This window comes from Canis lupus, chromosome 12, assembly GCF_048164855.1.
Source record: "Canis lupus baileyi chromosome 12, mCanLup2.hap1, whole genome shotgun sequence".
Classification (NCBI taxonomy): Eukaryota; Metazoa; Chordata; class Mammalia; order Carnivora; family Canidae; genus Canis; species Canis lupus.
The window spans coordinates 57374740-57394339 of record NC_132849.1 but is presented as its reverse complement, the minus strand read 5'-3'; the positions used below and the strand labels follow the sequence as shown (position 1 = coordinate 57394339).

General features: G+C 42.5%; 1 long non-coding RNA gene across 4 annotated transcripts in view; it reads left to right on the top strand.

The window, feature by feature from the left end:
- Positions 1-19600, top strand: part of LOC140601746 (uncharacterized) — a 41498-nt gene that overhangs the window by 4421 nt on the left and 17477 nt on the right. For 3 of the 4 annotated variants that reach the window (XR_012004797.1, XR_012004798.1, XR_012004799.1), the window contains exon 2: positions 15138-15277. This is a non-coding gene — a long non-coding RNA (uncharacterized lncRNA). Of the gene's footprint in view, positions 1-4087; positions 4202-4921; positions 5262-15137; positions 15278-19600 lie in introns of those variants that run through there. The other variant, XR_012004800.1, reaches the window with a different exon arrangement.

Genomic DNA, 19600 nt, shown 5'->3' with positions numbered 1-19600 from the left:
TTAAAAGTTCTATTTTAAGGTTTTATACACGCTGTGGACTTCAACTAAAAAAGTAAAACAAAAATAATAAAAGTGCATTTTCGCTTTCAAAACAATGTGCTCGGGAATTTACAGGGGCAGTTCCCTTCTTGCTGAAAGAACGATGAGGGCGTTTGAGTTCAGTCTTGAAGGATAACGCGTGTCTTGACAGATGAGGTGAAGAAGACAATCCCACATTGAGAAGACAGAAGCAGAGCTCAGACAGTACAGGACAAATACAGTTTGTGTCTTCCAGAACTGTCCTGGTCCTATTCAGACAGGAAGTCTGGTCCCAATGCACACTTATTGTTCAGCTAGGTTGCTTTTTAATTTAGTTTAGTTTAGTTTAGTGGTAAAGCTGCAGTTTTTTCTTTTTTTAAATTATTTTTTAATTGGAGTTCAATTTTCAACATATAGCATATCACCCAGTGCTCATCCCGTCAAGCGCTCCTCTCAGTGCCCGTCACCCAGTCACCCCACCCTCCCCCGCCCACCTCCCCTTCCACCACCCCTTGTTCGTTTCCCAGAGTTAGGTGTCTCTCATGTTCCGTCTCCCTCACTGATATTTTCACCCATTTTCTCTCCTTTCCCCTTTATTCCCTTTCACTATTTTTTATATTCCCCAAATGAATGAGACCATATAATGTTTGTCCTTCTCTGATTGACTTATTTCACTCAGCATAATATCCTCCAGGTTCATCCACGTCGAAGCAAATGGTGGGTATTTGTCGTTTCTAATGGCTGAGGAATATTCCACTGTATACATAGACCACATCTTCTTTATCCATCATCTTTCGTTGGACACCGAGGCTCCTTCCACAGTTTGGCTCTTGTGGACATTGCTGCTAGAAACATCGGGGTGCAGGTGTCCTGGCATTTGACTGCATCTGTATCTTTGGGGTAAATCCCCAGCAATGCAATTGCTGGGTCGTAGGGCAGGTCTATTTTTAACTCTTTGAGGAACCTGCACACAGTTTTCCAGAGTGGCTGCACCAGGTCACATTCCCACCAACAGTGTAAGAGGGTTCCCTTTTCTCCACATCCTCTCCAACATTTGTCATTTCCTGTCTTGCTAATTTTCCCCATTCTCACAGGTGTGAGGTAGGATCTCATTGTGGTTTTGATTTGTATTTCCCTGATGGCAAGTGATGCCCAGCATGTTCTCAGGTGCTTGTTGGCCATGTCTATGTCTTCCTCTGTGAGATTTCTGTTCATGTCTTTTGCCCATTTCATGATTGGATTGTTTGTTTCTTTGCTGTTGAGTTTAATAAGTTCTTTATAGATCTTGGATACTAGTCCTTCATCTGATAGGTCATTTGGTCTGATAGGTCATCTTCTCCCATTCTGTAGGTTGTCTTTTAGTTTTGTTGACTGTTTCTTTTGCTGTGCAGAAGCTTTTTATCTTGATGAAGTCCCAATAATTCATTTTTGCTTTTGTTTCTCTTGCCTTCATAGATGTATCTTGCAAGAAGTTGCTGTGGCCAAGTTCAAAAAGGGTGTTGCCTGTGTTCTCCTCTAGGATTTTGATGGACTCTTGTCTCACATTTAGATCTTTGTTTTCTTTTTTAAAGTTTTTTTCTACTTATTTAAAAATCCTGTGTGTGTGTGTGTGTGTCCCCATGCCCTCGTCCTTTCGGTGCCCTACTTTATAGGGCTGTTATGGGCACCAAGCAGCACAGTATACAGCAAAGTGCCTTGCAAATAGCAAGGTGCTACAAAGATGTGCTAATATTGATGAACTCATTTACTCGAAGGTGTACATTACTGATAATGGCTTCCTGTCCTGCTCTTTGAGGACAGTCACCGTGGCAGGCGGTCCAGGGTGGTAGTTAGGATCAGAGGCTCGGAGAAAAGCAGACCTGATTCAGACTCCTGGTCTGCCACTACATGAAGAGAACCTTATCACCTTGTGCAAACAGCTTCACCCTTTCAAAGTTCAGTGTCCTGATCTGTGAACGGGAATAAGAGAACCTCACAGGGTGGTTGTGAGAGTGTCATAAAGTGAGACAATTAAGCAAAATACACTACATTTAATAAGATAATTCCTATAAGGTACAGAAAATATGTCTCTTCACTATTATTAATATTTAAAAGGAATGTGCAGATGAAAAGCTGCCCTTTCCAGGCTCGGATGGGCACAGGAGGCTCTGGGGGGTGGGGGTGGGGGGTGGAGCCAGCTAGCACTTCGCCAAGTGGCATCGCCTTTACCAAACCACTGGGGGTGCCTGTTGAGATTGCACATCCTCCATCCTCTGGCATGTCCTGGAGGAGGCGACTGAGGACCAAGGTCAGGGGCAGAGGGCAGGGCAGCCTCACTGCTCCCAGCTGTCCCTCCCCTGCCATCGCTCCCCTCAGCTCCAGGGTTGCTCAGTGACTCCCAGACTCCTTCTGCCCTAAGGTGAGAGTATGGAGCTTCTCTTCAAGGGAGAGGAAGTAACCCCTGGGCCCGGCTTAGACGCGCCCCACTTCCAAAGCCACACTCTTCCGCCCCATCCTCCCTCACCTGGGTTCAGCCACAGAGCTCCATCCCCGCATCATAAAGCTCTTGTACATTGAAAACAGTTTTTCTCATAGCCTTGATATTGATGAACAGCCAGGCTACAAAGAAAACCCTTAGTTTACCTTTTTTTCTCTTATTTTTAAAATGCTTGCTTCACTGTTGGCTTGGCTTTGCACCTTATTCTTGAAAAGTCTAATCCCAGTCTCATCTGTTTGCTTTTGTGCTTTTCGCCTGGAAGCCTTGATATATTTTGTTTATCTTTGAATCTAAAAGTTTCACTGCATATGTCTTGGCATTGATTGTTCTGAGTTAGGTTTTTCGGGTACCCAGTGAACCCCTTCTATTTGCACATAGAAATAGAATGGGGGTTTTTGTGGAAAAAGTGGGAGTTTTTGCAGCGAATTTTCTTGGATTCTAATTTTAAATATTAGCTCTGTCTTATTTTACTTCTTTCCTCGGGGCCCCCAGAAACACAGATGTAATTCCCTGTTTGTCCTTCCCACAACTTATTCTCTGATCCTATTTGCATCCACCTTTATTTATATCATTGTCTTTTTGGGGGGTGTTTTTTTGCCTTTCTTCCATGCCTCTTAATAAACTAGCATTTGAGGATACTCTCCCTTGAGAATCTTATAACTTTTTCTGCATTTCTGAAATATTTTAACTCTCTTATTTTTTTTTCTGAACTCCATTACCCTTTTCTTTATTTCTTCCTAGTATTTTTTTTTAAATCTCTCTTAGTTTTTGAACTTCTGATTCAAAGTGGTTTTATCCTCAAATGCATATTTGAACAGATTTAATTCTATTTGAACTGTTGTTTTATGATTTTTCTGAGTCAAGTCTCTCTCGGTGGCTGCATATTAAGAATTGTCTTCTGGTCTGAGGCATTGCCAAGTCTGTACGGACCCGTTGATCTTTCTTAGAGTCGTGTTGTGGTGATTTACTGGATTCCTAGCTGAATGGCACTCTGTCCTGTCAGGACAGGAAAGTCCAGATACTTGAGTGGATCTTGTTTGTTTGGTTTGGCAGTGAGGGGAGTGCTTGCACATCCTTCCATGTTTGGTCCTCTTTTGTCTTACAGGACCTTCAACTTTCTCCTCTGGTTTCTTTCCCCCTCCATCACTCAGTTTTTTAAAGATGCCTTCCTTGCCCCTTTCCTCTCCCCTTCTCTCCTTCCTGTTTCCTTTCTACACCCAGAAGCCAGTGTTTTCGTACAGATCCTTCAAACTACACATCATTTTGAGTCCCTTCTTATAGTCCACTTCTGATCTACCCTATTACACCCTGTGTTTTCATATTGAGATGTGTTTTGTCTTTCCAATGGTGGCCTTGACCAACCTCAGGACCCCTCGCCAGCACCCGTCTTCTCTCTTGCTTCAGTTTTTCTTACCTTGGTTTTACTTGTTGTAAGATCTGAGGTCCAGTAAAGGTAGGGCAGGACCGTGAGAAATTGTGTTGTTGGATTTGGTGGGATTTTCCTCTCTTAACGTTATTTTGAAGACTGGCCAATTCTCTGCCTTTAAATTTTTCTGAGAGTGAACATATACAGGGATTTTTTTTTTCTCTCAGGGCATTAGAAATGAAGACGAACTTCCTAATTCCTTTTAGGAAGCAAGCATAACATTGATATTGTGCCTGATAAGGATGGGAGGAATGTAGGAAAGCTACAAACCAGTATCACTCGTGAGTATCGAAGCAAACATGCTAAATAAAATATTAGCCAGCAGAATCCAATACCACTTTAAGAAAACACTTAAGAAATGAACAAGCCGACTTCATTCCAACAATGCAATATTTACAACATGTGGGTTTACATAGATTAACCACAGGGCTCAGTCATATAGGTTTTGCCAAGTCATCGTGAACATACAGAGCATCAGCTTGCCAAATGAATGGAGGAATATGAATTATACATCCAAAAACCCACCCAGACAGGATGCGAAGCTTTTAGATGATATTTGTTAAAATTGGATTAGTAGAAACATAGAAGCACATTTAGGGCAGGGCTCTGACTCTTGCTGGATGAGTTTCAAACACATTCGTGCCCATATTAACCCGGCCTCCTTCTCTGAGCTGTGTAGACGGTGTCCTTGTCCCACGAGGGCAGAGTCCAACCACCCTTAGGTGCCCTCCCAGCAGCTGTTCTCCCCAGCGCTCATCCCCTGTGGTCTGTACCGAGCCACACATCTGTAGACTGAGCTACCCTGCTGGGTTTGGTCCATCCCTTGTCCCTCCCACTGCTGTACCTCACCTAGCTCACCCTGGTTTCAGATGAAAATGGCACTAGCAGGCAGTACAAAGAAGCTAGTCTTAGAGTCTAAGTCCTGCTGTACTTAGTAGATGTGATATTTAAAACAAATCGTGTAATGTTCTTCTATCTCTGATTCCTTGTCTATAAAATAGGTCTTCATTCTTCCCGGGGTTGTCATAACGGTGGAATGATCTTATCTTTTGAAAGGAAGAAAGAACCACATAAAGAAATGTGCAGCCTTGGTGAGCAAGGAAAAGATGCGATGGCTGTCAGTGCAAGATTTTGGCCAGGAAGTCTGCCGATTATTACATTTTAATGAAAAATACATCCCAGGGCGCCCGGGTGGCTCAGTGGTTGAGTGTCTGCCTTTGGATCAGGGCGTGATCCCGGGGTCCTGGGGATCAAGCCCCACATCAGGCTTCTTGCAGGGAGCCTCTCCCTATGTCTCTGCTCGCTGTCTGTGTCTCTCATGAATAAATAAATAAAATCTTTAAAAAAAAAAGAGAGAATACATCCTAATTCTCCCCCCACCCCAAGTCTAAATTTACAGGAAGTTCTAACTGCTTTCATTCAATCAAATAAAGTAAATGTCTCATTTCACTCATCCTTTCCAAACAGAGAAGATTCCTAGGAACAATTATAGGAAGAAACCACATGATAGAGACAGTTCTCTTGTGACTAATCTTGTGGAATACCTGTCTGTCTCCTCCTCGGGTTCCAGAACAATCTCCCACTGAGAACAAAGCCAACTGACACGCTCCTCCCCACGCAGAGAATACACAGGCTCATTCCTGAGGCTTGAACACCCACCATCTCTCCAACAAACAAAAGCCTGGCATTTGTGCAGGCACTTTTTTTTTTTTTTTTAAGGTCAAAATACTGAGTAAAGATCGAAGACATTTGAATTTGAAATATATAAATCCCTGATATTTTAGATTGGGATCTCTGCCTAGGACTCAAAAGAACATTCAAGTCTTCAGACATACATCTGCAGCATGGGGTGGGCTCCCTTTACCCTCAAAATCCCTGTCAAAAGAGGTCTACATAATACAAGCCCACTTGCATCCTGGTAGTTGACTAGATGACAAAATCTCTTCAACAGTTTCTTCATTCATTTAAAAGAAAAAAAAAAAAGTTTATTGAGTTTCCAGTATGTGGCAGGCAGGCACTGAGCTGTGTGTCAGCAGCCCAGCATAGAACCCCAGGTGGGGTCAGTGCCTGCAGGGACAGTCCAGCCTGACAGACTCAGACATTAGTCCAATACACATGCAAGCACGTTATTGCTCTGCTCCGAGGTGAGGGTGTCCAGGAGGGCTTCCGGGTCCAACCCTGGCCTCTAGATGTGATGGACTGTGTGTCTCCTCAAAATTCATGTGTTGAAATCCTCACCCCCCCCGCCCAATGTGATAGACTTAAGTACAGAGGGCCCACCTTCATGAATGGAATTAGTGTTTTGTTTTAATATTTATTTATGAGAGAGCACGGGGAAGTGGGGGCGGGGAGGTAAGGAGCAGAAGGAGAGGATTAAACAGACTCCATGCTGAGTGTGGAGCCTGATGTAGGGCTTGATTTCAGGACCTTTAGATCATGACCTGAGCCAAAACCAGGAGTCCAATGCTTAACCAACCAAGCCACCCAGGTGCCCTGGATTAGTGTTTTCATAAAAGGGACCCTAGACAGCTCCCTCACTCTCTCTTTTCACCATGTGAGGGCACAGTAAGATTGCCATCTGTGAACCAGGAAGCAGGTTCTAACCCGACCCCAAATCTGACACCTTGATCTGAAACTTCCCATCCTCCAGAACTGTACAAAACAGATGTTTGTTGTTTAAGCCACCCTGTCTACAATGCGTTGCTGTAACAGCACAAACAGACCAAGATAGTAAATATTGAATAGGTGGGTGTTCAATCTGAGCCCTGAAGGATGAAATAGTTAACCAGGCTGTGGCAGGGAGAAGAGTGGTCTGGGAAAAAGCAAAGGCTTGTGCAAATGTCCAGAGGCAGTAGCGAGAGTAACCAAGGAAGGAAGCTCTAAGGAAGAAAGCTCGGTATGGCTGGCAGGCAGAGAGTGGGGCAGGCAGTGGTGAGAGATGAGGGGGGACATCATTAGGGGCCACCATTCGCTGAACCATGAACTGACTGTGAGTCCTGTCAGTTCCCCTCATTTTTATCATTCTCACTCACACATATTTAATTCTTAAGTTACTGGTATTAGGTACTAACAGAGATTAACGAGAATCGGGCCTGCTCTCGAGAGTTTTGCTGCCTCTTGAAACAACTTTCTTCATAATACACAGCAAGTAGAAAATCACTGTGCAATGGTACTGGGCATAATATTCATGCAGATAAACAGCACCTGGAGGGATAATGCCTGACAGTTTGTGCACCACTTTATACACACCAGCCATTATTTATGTGCTAATATTATTTTTTGAGAGAGAAAGTGTGAGAGAGAGCATGTGGATACATATAAGCAGGGAGGGAGGGGCAGAGGGAGAGAGAGAATCTCAAGCAGGCTCCACTCCCAGCATGGAGTCCAATGTGGGGCTCGAACTCACAACCCTGAGATCATGACCTGAGCCAAAATCAGGAATCAGATGCCCAACAGACTGAGCTCCCCAGGTGCCCCTGTGGACTAACATTCTTGACAAAACAACATAGTCCTACAATAGTTCTCAGCCCTGCTGAGTTTCCCAGGTAGGCATCACCTCAGTTCTCCAAAAAGACACAATTAAAATTCCAAGAGAAGAATCTCATTAGGACTTAATCCAAGTCCAACTATTATATGCTACATACCTCCACGAGCCCAGAAATACAAGGAGGAGAGAGACCTTCTCCCATGCCTGAGAGAGGAGCTAGGCAATGCTGTCATACTTAACACAAGTGGGGTGCAGAGTTCTAGAATCACCAACTGTGAGAGCTGGGTGGGGTCCTAAAGATAGTGTTATTCACACTTTTCTTCCTACAAATGAGAAGAGTGAGGTCCAGAGAAGGCAAATGCCCTTCATGAGTGCACTCACAGAGGTAATGGAAAGCAGACTCTAGAACTAAGTCTTTGGACTCAACAGTCCAGCGATCCTTCTATATCACCACGCTAGCTCCTGGTATGAATCTACACCATACTGATAAGACGACAAGATATCTAAGCTGACCTCTCTTGCCTCTCTGTGTTGTCTTTAATGATGGATTTCCCATCATCCTTTCTAAGTCAAGATCTCCAATAGTCTCCAGAAGACCCCATCTGCACTTTCAAGGTCACTTATGACCTTACTACACACCTAAAGATCCAACAAGAAGAAGGATGTGGAGGGATTAGAAAGATGAGCGCTGGGTGTTGTTCTGTATGTTGGCAAATTGAACACCAATAAAAAATAAATTTATTATTTTTTTAAAAAGTGTATTTCCCTCCCTATTGGTGAGGATGCTGCCAATAATAGGAAGAAGAATGTTCTTTTCTTACCTAATAAAACCTTCCAAGACAAGATGGCTCCACAGTTGGTTAACCCAGTGACTCCGTAACATCTTCAAAGACCCCAGTTCTTTCTACCGACCCCCTTTGACATGCTCAGCAGGTTGACCTGTCTTTAGGCCAGCTATCCTCAGGGTTGCAAGATGCTGCAGCTATCTGGGCATCACATCCAATTCTCACAAGGGCTAGAAGAGGTTCTTAGCTGAGAGAGTTGTTTCTCATTCCTTACATCGAAACCAATCGCAGAAAAGGCGAATGAGACCTCAGTGACTGGACCAACCTTCCTCTAGTCCCACGGTGGCCGAGTGGACATCTAGACAAAAACCAGCCAAGAGGAGGGAGAGATGGACTTTGAACACCGAGCCAGCCGCCCACTTTCCCCTCCTGGGTTCCAAGCACCTCTTTCTTTTTTTCCCCTCATACCATTTCATTTTTAGTCACCATAAGCAAGGACTTTGAATGCCAACAGCACAGTCATTACAAAGGAGCTCTGTTCTACCAAGACAACAGGCGTGCCCTGTGGAGTTTATTACAATGGATTTAAATTCCATTTCATTTGGTTTAGTAGAAAAGTCATATTCAAAACTCACATTTTCCTCCCCTCTGGGGGCCTCCACTGTTCAGATTCATACCACCAATAAGCAGTCTTAAAAGCCTGTCAGATAATATAAATGAAAATGAGAACAAGAAAGATTTCTGTGCTATTTGTCCTTAATATCCTAGGGCAAGACTTGGATTTGTTTATTTGGAACAATATCGCGGCTTGCAAAGCCCGTGAAAAACTCTCAGTGCTATGACATATAATAAATGCAGCTCTTAAAAACAAAATGCTTACAGGAAGGGAGTTTCTTTGTTATTCTGTAGCTTTAAAAAAAAAACTAACAAATAAAGTTAAATGTGATGCTTCTAAAGCATCAGACGGTTTGAGCATCCGTGCTGCAACATAAGACACTGTTTCACAGAATATGCAAATCCAGGGACTACTGGCCATTTTACCAGAGCGCTTTCTGCTGTGAAAATACACTCCCCTAGGATGCTCTCTCTCTCCCTTCCTCCTGTTTCTAAAATGTTGTTTTTAATTTCCTGAAAAACACTCTTAAGTGTGGTGAAGCCTCAAGGCGGCGATGCTCCCACCCTCCCCTACGTCCCCACCCCGTCCACAGGCTTGTCCACAAGACTCACCTGTCACTTCTCTGGACATTGTATCTTTTCTCCTACCTCCGTTCCTTGGCATAAGACTCCCCTCCGTCTAAAGCACCCTCCCCACCGCTGCTCCCCTCCTTGCTCGGATAATTCAACTCATCCTGCCTCTTCGCCTCCAGGAATACATCCTTAATGCCCACCCCGACTGCCATCAACTGTGTGCTGGGACACTCGGTGACTCCTCTTTGCACTGGATGACCTCTCATTGCATCTACTACTCTGGCAAAGTCAGCTTCACCATGGGCGCTGCCCTGGGCCCCGCACTTTCGGGGTGCTGCTCTGATTTTCCTCAGCTACTCCCCTCCCCATGGGCCAAGGCCGAGGAGAGGTACCCACCTGGAGCTCATGGCCATCTCGATCCAGACTGTGGTCCAGGTGCCCAGGCTTTCAGAATTCCCACTCAAATGACCCCAAGTCTGCTCCCAGACCCACCCTCCCAAAGGGGACACCTGCTGGGTGGGCACACCTCTGGGGCCCAGGAAGAGCCAAGCGGTGCCTGTTTGAGAGGCTGGGGGCAGCTGAGGCTCCTCACTCCCAGGCACAGGGAGGGAAAGATTGGCCACATCTTGGCGTTCGGGTCAGTCCTGGAGCTGGAGGTCATCATGAGGCCACTTTTCCACATGAGACCCTGACTCACCCAACCAAGAATTCTAAAATCCATCCTTGCTTACCAGGCATTCCTGTCAGGGTAGGAGAGGGGATGTGCTTTATCTAACAACCCCTATAGGCCAGCGGACCACAGGCCTCCACCGGTGCCCCTGCCGGGCCCTGCAAGCACTAGGGGCAGGTCTGGGAACGGCCCCCTCGAGTGATGCTTGGAATGACTGGCTCCTGGGAGGGCTGTTGGCTAGTGCAGGTCGCCCTCTAGACTGCAGGGCATTGGCTGAGGTCACCTGTGTGTGGAGTCGCCAGGCAGCTTTCCCCAGGGGATGCCACCTGCCGTCCCCCCAGCGCCTTTTCCTGAGAACTTCTCACAGAGTTGGCAAAGTACCACGAGAACGAAGTGTGAGTTCCAACCAGGTTGCTATTTAATATAAAACATTTCTGTTGGAAATTTGCCTCCTGGTAACACTTACATTTCAGTTTTTGAGATTATTTTTAATTTTGAGGAAAATTATTGTGTCACAATCAAGTCTAAGGAAGATGTCCCGCAGGGTTGTGGCGGCACAACACAGTCTGCTGTCTGCTGAATCTCAGCATCATGGGCTGTACACTCCTAGAGACAGGCCTGGTGGTCACAGTTTTTGTAACTTCACATACTCTGGGCCAGCGGGCTCCTAAATGCTGAGGCATAGACACAACCCAGAACCACCAAAAGTGGTCTGGGGCGGGCACCAGGTCTGCCTTGGTCAGGATTTTGTGTTTGGGTTTCGTTCTGTTTGGTTTTAGCTTCCCAGATGATTCCAAGGGACTTTGTGTGGGGACCATTGCCCCAAACTAGAAAGAAGTAGAGGTTTCAATTCAGCAGACCCTCATCACATGCCGGGCACCATGTGATCACACATGTAATCATGTTTTTCATCTTCCCGGCAATCCAGTGAGGTAGGAATACTTATTCTCCTTCTCCAGCAGATGAGAAAACTGAGGTGACAAGTTTGGGTGACGCTCAAGATCGCAAAGCAGGTTAACAGTGAATCTAGGGCTTAACTCAAGACTTCTGGCTCGAAGCCCAGCAGCCTTCCAGGGGAGCACCAGCAAATGGCAGGCTTGAGAAATTGCTGGGCCCTCACAGTGTTAGCAGAAAGGTTTATGGCTTAGCTTTCTCTTCAGAGACGTCAGTTTGTCAGGATAATTCCTAGTGGCTGTGCATCCTCTACATTTAAGGAGAAGCCTGGCAATAGCACTTAGAAATTCAAGTGACTCCATCAATGATGGAATCAAGGCCGGCAAAGGGAAGCCATGGCATTTCTAAAGATGTCGGTTTCTGAGGCAATAATAGACCATCATTGCAGGGAAAAGCTCTCATTCCATTAACAACACTGTTTAATGCAAGAACATGAAAAAGCTTTTAAAGTTTTAAGAGCAAACGCAGGAATTTTTCCCTTTTCAAAAGTAGTTCCCCCAACAAAAGCTCTGCCCTTAGAATGGTCCCCAAAGGATATTTCTTGCCATTAATTTTGCTGTCATAACTGCACGGCTTGCTCGCCACAGTTCCTCCAGATAAAACTGGAGCACGCACACTGTATGTTCAGAGATAACTTGAGAGATGAAATCTGCTTTTACGGACTGCTGTCATCCATCTCCCAAATGGCCTCTTCTCTCCGGCAGAAGGAACTCGGGACTCGCCCACCTTCCTTCTTGTCTCCCCATTGCCTTCTCTGGTTGAGAAGCCCAGACTCTGCTCTCTTCCTGAGAGGCTCATTGTTCTGCGTTCCAACCACATGCACCCCCTCTCCATTCTCCTTTCATTCATTTCATGGATGTTTTCTTGGGCCTCTTTTCTTTCTAGATGTGCTGGTTCCCTGGCTACTCTGATATTTCCAGGGAGCAAAGGGGAGGGCCGCCAGTCCTAAAGTTTAGTGTTAAGTCTAAAGACGCTTTTGGGGTCTCCCACTTCTCTTCAGGGACACCCCTTCTTGGGTGTCACTTCGGCACCATTCTTTGCTTGGATAAACATCTCTGGGTAGATACATGGTTTTATACACAAATGTTTACAGAGTGTATAACTGGTCCTGCACTATGCTTCAAAAATATATATATAATAGGTATATAAGTTATATTCTATTCATAAAATAGAATATAATATTTAGTATATAATATATACCTAAATTTGCAGGGTATTGATTTATATATATACTTTTTTTACACAACCACTTTTCTGAATTACCTAATATTTATATAGATTTTTTCAGTGTTGGTTCTTTTTTTGTTTGTTTGTTTTTTGTTTTTTTTCATTGTTGGTTCTTTTGGGCTTTTCCGCTAAACAATGATTTTTAAAATGTGACAATAACAATTATCTTACCTCTTCGTTTCTACTTTGTTTGCCTCACTTCTCCTTCTCATCTAATTGGCTTCAGCTATTTAACAATGTTAACTAATAGTGTGATACATAGAGCATTCATAAAGATTAACCATTTGCTCAGGCCATAGAGGGAATCTTAGTAAATTTGAATAATTGAAATTATACAAACAATACCCTCTCATCATAATACAACAAGAGCAGTGATGCTAATAATAAAATAAACAAGAAAGTCTCTACTCTCTGGAATTAAGATTCATACTATTAAAGAATTCTTGGGACAAACAGAAACTACAAAATGAATTTATACAACTTCTTGAAAATAAAATGGACTGAAAACATATCAGGATCACAAAAGCCAATTATCAAAGGAAAATATATCATATTAATGTCATGTATTAGTATAGTGTTAGTCCGGATAAGAGAGTAAACTAAAAGAAACAGAAGAAAAAAACCTAATAAAGATAAAACGATTAAAAGAATTAGAAAAAAGAACAGTAGAAGTAATAATAACAAAAACCCTCAACAAAAAAGGCAAATCATCAGCTAACCTAATTGGGAAAGAAAACACAAATACACAAAGTTAGAAACGACAAGTGGAAAATAACCATCAGAACAGATACTTCCAAAAAAAATGTGAGACTACTATGTAGAATTCTACGTAAGTAAATTTGAAGACATGGATAAAATGGAAAATACTCTAGAAAAATGACAGCTTACCAGACTGGCACCAGTGGAGATGATTCACACTGCCATTGCCATGCCTCAGGCCCATGTGACTTCATGGACTTTCACAGGTTCAAATATTGAGCCATACACATGATGAAAAGAAAAGCACAGACCCATCCCACTGATGACCATCAATGCAAAAACCTTAACTAGGAAATTAACAGCCAGAATCCAACAGCTCATTAAAAAAATGATACACCATGATCAAGTCCAGTTCATCTCTGAAATGGAAAGTTGATTCAATATTAGGAAATTCATTAACACAATCCATAATATTAATAGTGCTAAGAAACAAATCATAGACAAGGCATTTGATAAAGGTCCAAAACTCATTCATGTCAAATAATAAAATAGGAATTAAAAGGTATCTTCTTAATATGATTTCATAATATATGTACATATATTTATAATCCAGAATTGCATTAAATGGAAAATGCTTGAAGATTTTCACTAAAGTCAAGAACAAAGATGGCTTTTGTTACCATTACTGTTCAGCGCTGTATTGGAGTATTAGCCAATGCAATAGTCAAGAGAAAACAAAAAGAGGCTTAAGCATTAGAAAGGAAGAGGTAGAATTTTCACTATCTACAAATAATGTGATTTTTATCTGTGGAAAACCCCAAAACACCAACGGAAAAACTGCAACATAAATATAATTGAGTTAAGTAGCAAGTTACAAAATGAACATGGAAATATCAATAGCTTTCATATGTAAAAACAGAAACCATTTTAAAGCATGCTCCATTCATATAGCAAAAAAAGGAAAGAAACTATGAATACTCAAGTGTAAAGTTAACAGTAAGTGTCTGTCACATTTGTGGTCTCTGGGAAGTGGATGCCAAGATGGAGTCGGGAGTGCAGAAAGTTGAGCAAGGAAGAGGCTGGGTGGGAAGGGGACAACTCTCAGACCCCTCCTGTGTGACAGACAGTCTCTGCCACCCCGAGTTAGAGTCGTCCTGTGTCGGACTGAGGTGGCCAGGCTTTTCAAGTGGCCTTGCTCAGTCGACCAGGGCTCCCCTGAGAATAATATAACTGGTACAAAAGCTGAGGTGGACTCTGTGATATTTTGCGATTTATAATAAGAAATTGTATTTGGTCTCCTTCCCATTTCTGGCAGAGTTCCTGAAACCCTTGGAATTTCCTAAGTGTTAAGAGCAATAAAGTGTTTTTTGTAATGTTAATGAGGTGACTTTGAGCCCCACCGAAGGACAGGGCTGGTTGCCAGGCTGGTTCCAATCCATGTGAACAGAAGGTTGGAGATGTCAGGCCCACTGCCTAATCTGCTGGGACGTGAGGGGAATATCGCAAACACAATAATCAGAGGAGTTAATGACCAATGACCAATCATAACTAAAAAAATGAAGCCTCTATAAAAGCCCAAAAGGACGGGGTTCAGAGTGTCTGGGTTGGAGAACACGTGGAGATTTGGGAAGAGAGGCACCCTAGAGAAGGCATGGAAGCTCTGTACCCTTGCCCCAAATCCTGGCGCTATGCATCTCATCCATCTATATGTTCCTAAGCTATATCTTTTTTTTTTTTCAAAGATTTTTTTTATTTATTCATGGGAGACACACACACACACACAGAGGCAGAGACACAGGCAGAGGGAGAAGTAGGCTCCATGCAGGGAGCCCGACGTGGGACTCGATCCCATGAGTCTCCAGGATCAGGCCCTGGGCTGAAAGAGGTGCTAAGCCACTGAGCCACCCGGGCTGCCCTCTTTTTATTTATTTTTTAAAGATTTCTTTATTTATTAGAGAGTGTGGGGGGTGGGGCAGAGGTGAGGAAGAGAGAGAATATTAAGCAGACCCCACATTGAGTGCAGAGCCTGACATGGGGCTCAATCTCATGACCCTGAGATCACGACCTGAGCTGAAACCAAGAGTTGGACATTTAACCAACTGTACCACCCAGGTGCCCCTATATCCTTTTATAATAAACCTGCAATCCAATAAGTAAAATGTTTCTCTGAGTTCTGTTAATTAATCTAGCAAATTAATCTAACCCAGGAGAATGACCTTCTGAATGAACCTCCCACCTATGGCAAGTTGGTCAGAAGCCCAGATGACAACCTGAACTTGCTACCAGCATCTGAAGGGAGGGGAGGGTGGTGCAGTCCTTACCCTGTGGAGTCTGACACTATCTCCAGGTAAGGAGTGTTAGAATTGTGTGGATTGTAGGACACTCAGCTGGTGTCTGAGAATTGTTGGGTGGTGGGAGGAAACCCACACATATGTTGGAATTGGGTACAAAATCGTATCCTGACAAAAGTACCTGCTGGAGGCTGTCAGCTGACCACCTGTTCCTAACTGAAAAGATATCTGAGCAGCATCTGTGTCTTCCAGAACACCCAAAACCTACATGAGAAAAAAAACAAGAAATCCCTCTTGAGAAAACAAAAGAATGTGAACAAATAGAATGACATCCTGTTCTTTAATAAGCAAACTCAATACCATAGAGATGTTAATAGATGGAAATGGAATCCAATAATTAAGTTATGGACGGGAAATACAATCCAATAAAAATATCATCAGAGTTTTCGTTTGTTTGCTGGAGCTCAACAAGTTGATTATGAAGTTCATTTGGAAGAAAAGCAAGCAAGCAAAAAACAAGCAATTTTTAACATTTTAAAAATTGTTATCTATAGGAAGAGAGAAGGAATAAGAGAGAGCAGGTTTAGATGTTGACTTCCTTGAATATACTTGTTTTATAGATTTGATGTAAATATTTTATGTATTTTAAAACATTAAACTTTAAAAAGCAATACTTTAAAATAAGAGCAAAAAGAAACAGATTACTCTAAGTCTCTGAGGTGTGACCTTCCCCATAAAGAACACTATTTCAAATGACTTTAAAGCATAGCATCTTGATTTTACCTATTGAGTGGGAGACAGCCTCTGAACAAAAGAAACACCCCTCCTCCAAAAAAAGAGCTTAAACTGATTTTTGCTATTCATATTGTTGGTCATAGTTTTTGTAGCATTATTCTGGAACTACTGTGTGTGTATTCATGAGATAAAAAAAATAAGCAATTATGTTCAAGTCAGTGAAACTGGGATTTTTGGAGTGGGAGAAGGAAGTATAGTGTAAAATCAACAAGCTTAGCAAAAACTGTGTAGGTCTGTAATCTGCTGGTGCTGGCCACTGAACAAAACTGGAAACAATGACTAATCCAGAAATAAGATGCTCCCCCTAGCTCCAAGTTGTGGTCAGTAAAAGGAAGCCATGCCTCCTTGGAGAAATAACTGACTCCAGGTCTGGGGCGGGCAACGTGAAGGAGAGCCTAGAACAACTGTCACACCAGAAGGCAACGAAGTTATCAAAGATTACTAGAGTCATGGTGGATGATTTTAGGAGTAAAGAGCCCAATATTGGATAATTTGAGCACAAGATTAATCATTTCAAAAGGTGAAAACACATCAAATATGTCTAAAATAGTAATCTCATAATTATTGAGAAAACAAAACACAAAATTCCTCATTGGTCATCTTGGGATAATACTAGGAAACCAACTCTGGAAAACTGGCAAATTAAAATAAAGAATTAAGCATTTTTCCTACCATTCCCACATGAACCATATCTTGGGATAGCCAAATAGTTGATGAAAAGAATTTTCTTTCTATTGAAGGATGCCAACTTAAGAAGAAATAGTAAAATTAGAATATTACCACCTAGCAACCTACAAGGAATTAATAGATCTCAACAAGCATCATCAAAGACTGCTAACATCACAAAAACAGACAACCAGATACCACATGTCTCCTGATGGAAATACATAGCACCCCTATGGAGCAGGCTTTCCTCCAAATTAAATTGAAGTCAGATTAAGTTTTTAGATCTAACTACCAATTTATGAGAAAAACAGTGGACAGAGGAACATGTCAAATGACACCATGAGGATGTAAGCAGCAAAATCCATTCTGTGGGATATCGGACAGGACAAACAACTGGGTTTCCTCACAATAGCAAAGCATGGGGGTGAGGTGGGAGCAGAGCACTACCCTAGATGACAAGAGTCCTAAGATTCTTAGGTGGAGACTCTTATCAACCACTCTCCATGTAGAGTTTTATTTTCTTATACATTGGAACAGTTTAAGCAGTATTTGGATTTTCTGTTTTTGAAATTTTTTTGCATCATTGTCCTATGAATCATCTGGACCTTGTATTATTTGTTTTGGAGGTAGCTCTTTGAAAATTGTTTCTTTTCAGTCCTCAATAATTTATCTATTTTAGATTTTCTAGCTCCTCTGAGGTCATTCTCAGGCATTCGTAATTTCATAGGATATTGATAATCCCATCCAGATGCTCAACTGTATTTGCAGAGAGTTTGAACAAATAGTAGGTTGGACCATGAGTTGCCATCGACAATTTCATATGGTTCCATCCAATAATTATTTATTTTTTGAGAGAGAAAGAGAGAGCACACGCATGTGAGCAGGGAGTAGGAAGGGGCAGAGGGATAGGGAGAGAAGGTCCAGCAGTCTCCACATCCACCATAAGCCCAATGTGGGGCTTGATCTATGCATTACCCTGATCTCATGACCTGAGCCAAGATAAAGAGTTGAACTCTTAACTGAGCCACCCAGGTGCCCCTCCATCCAATAATTTTGAGCAGAATTATTTTGTTTTATTTGATTGCTCCATTCTCATATCTTATTTTGTATATTTGTGTTTTCCTTCTTTTTAGAGATTAGATTAGCTAATGGTTTATCCTTTTTATTTCATTCTTTAACCTTAAAAAAATCAACTTTTTGGATTTAACTACCATTGTTATGTTTTCTGGTTCATTTTGTTACTGACTTTATCTTTATTAACTCCTTCCTTCTGTTTCATTTAGGATTATTTTGTTTTTATTTTGCTATTCATTTATGTTAGAAGTTTAATTTTTGAATCACTCACACTTGTTTATTATTAATGTATTAAAGTTCTGAATTGCTTTAGCTACATCTCATACATCTGATACAAGTGTTTTCATTATTAGTATCTTTACATTCCAAAGAGTCTGCAATTTCCATTTTTTTCTCTCTGATACAAAGAGATTTTTAAGAGGTAGAAAGTCTGGGAGCATCTGGGTGGCTCAGTTGGTTAAGCGTCCAACTCTCGATTTTTGGCTCAGGTCATGATCTCAAGGTCATGGAACCGCTTAAGATTCTTTCTCTCCGTCTCCCTCTTCCCACCTCCCCCCCCCCCCAAAAAAAAAGAAAAAAGGAAAAGAAACAGAGGTAGAAAATTTGTAAAACTAGCTATATTAACTATATCTCTTTTTATTGCATTGTGATAAAAAATGCTGCTTGTATTCTTTTTCCTTTTTAAATTTTAATAAAGCATTCTTTTTGTTCTAAAATCTTTTTGTAAATGTTCATTGTGCACTTGAAAATGTGAATTTTCTTTTTTTTCAGTATAGAGTCTTTTATGTATATGTGATGTATTCTTTCACATTTAAAATTTTATTTTTAATTTAAATGCTGCAAAATTCACATCTTTTAGTGTAGTAGATAGCTGTGTGAGTTTTGTTGGTTTGCTTGGGGTTTTTTTTTAATATAATAGTATGAGGTTTGAAAGCACAGAGTCATTTAACTACCACCACAACCCACATAGGGGACAACAGCTCCATTACCCGAAAGAACTCCCTCAGTGACTCTTCTGTGGTCAAGCACTCCACCATCCCCAACCCCTCACAATGACTATCTGATATCCCCCTCATGGTTTTGCCTTTTCCAGAATGTCATATAAACAGTATTATGCAGCACGCCCCCTTGGAAGACTAGCTTCTTTCACTTAGCATCATGCATTTGAGGTCCTTCCATATTCGGTGTGCATCTGTAGCCTAGGTGCTGAGAAACATGGATAAATGATATGATATCATGTCTTCTATCTGAAGCCCTGGTCCCTGCTGCAACACTCCCCTGGGGAGACTGTGATCACCAAGACCCCAAGAGAGGAGGATATTTCCTCGAAGAGTGCTGAATGTACTGCTGGGGAGGGACGTGCTTTTCGGAAAGCCTTCCAAGGACACCAGCCTCACCACCTCATGGGGACAGAAGCAGGACAAGGGACATCTGGGCTGCCTGTTTCAGAAGACAGAAGGACACATATTAACCAGGGGGCTGGCCTGGAGCCACCAGCTTGCATCAGCTGTGACATCAACAGGAGAAAGAGCAAATTCTGGCTGCAGGCATGTAACTGAAATGGAGAGAGAAAGCAGAATCAAAATTGTTCTGGTTCTAGAAAGACAGGGCTCTAACGAAGTCCCAACATGGGGTCGTGGGGATGGTTAACAGAGCTTGGTGTCCCAACATGGGGTCATGGGGATGGATGGTTAACAGAGCTTGGTGTTCCAACACGGGGGTCGTGGGGTTGGTTAACAGAGCTTGGTATGCCAACATGGGGGCATGGGGGTGGTTGACAGAGCTTGGTGCCCACGGGGACAAGATTGACAGGCAGCTAACAGGGCCCTGTTGAACCTTTATAT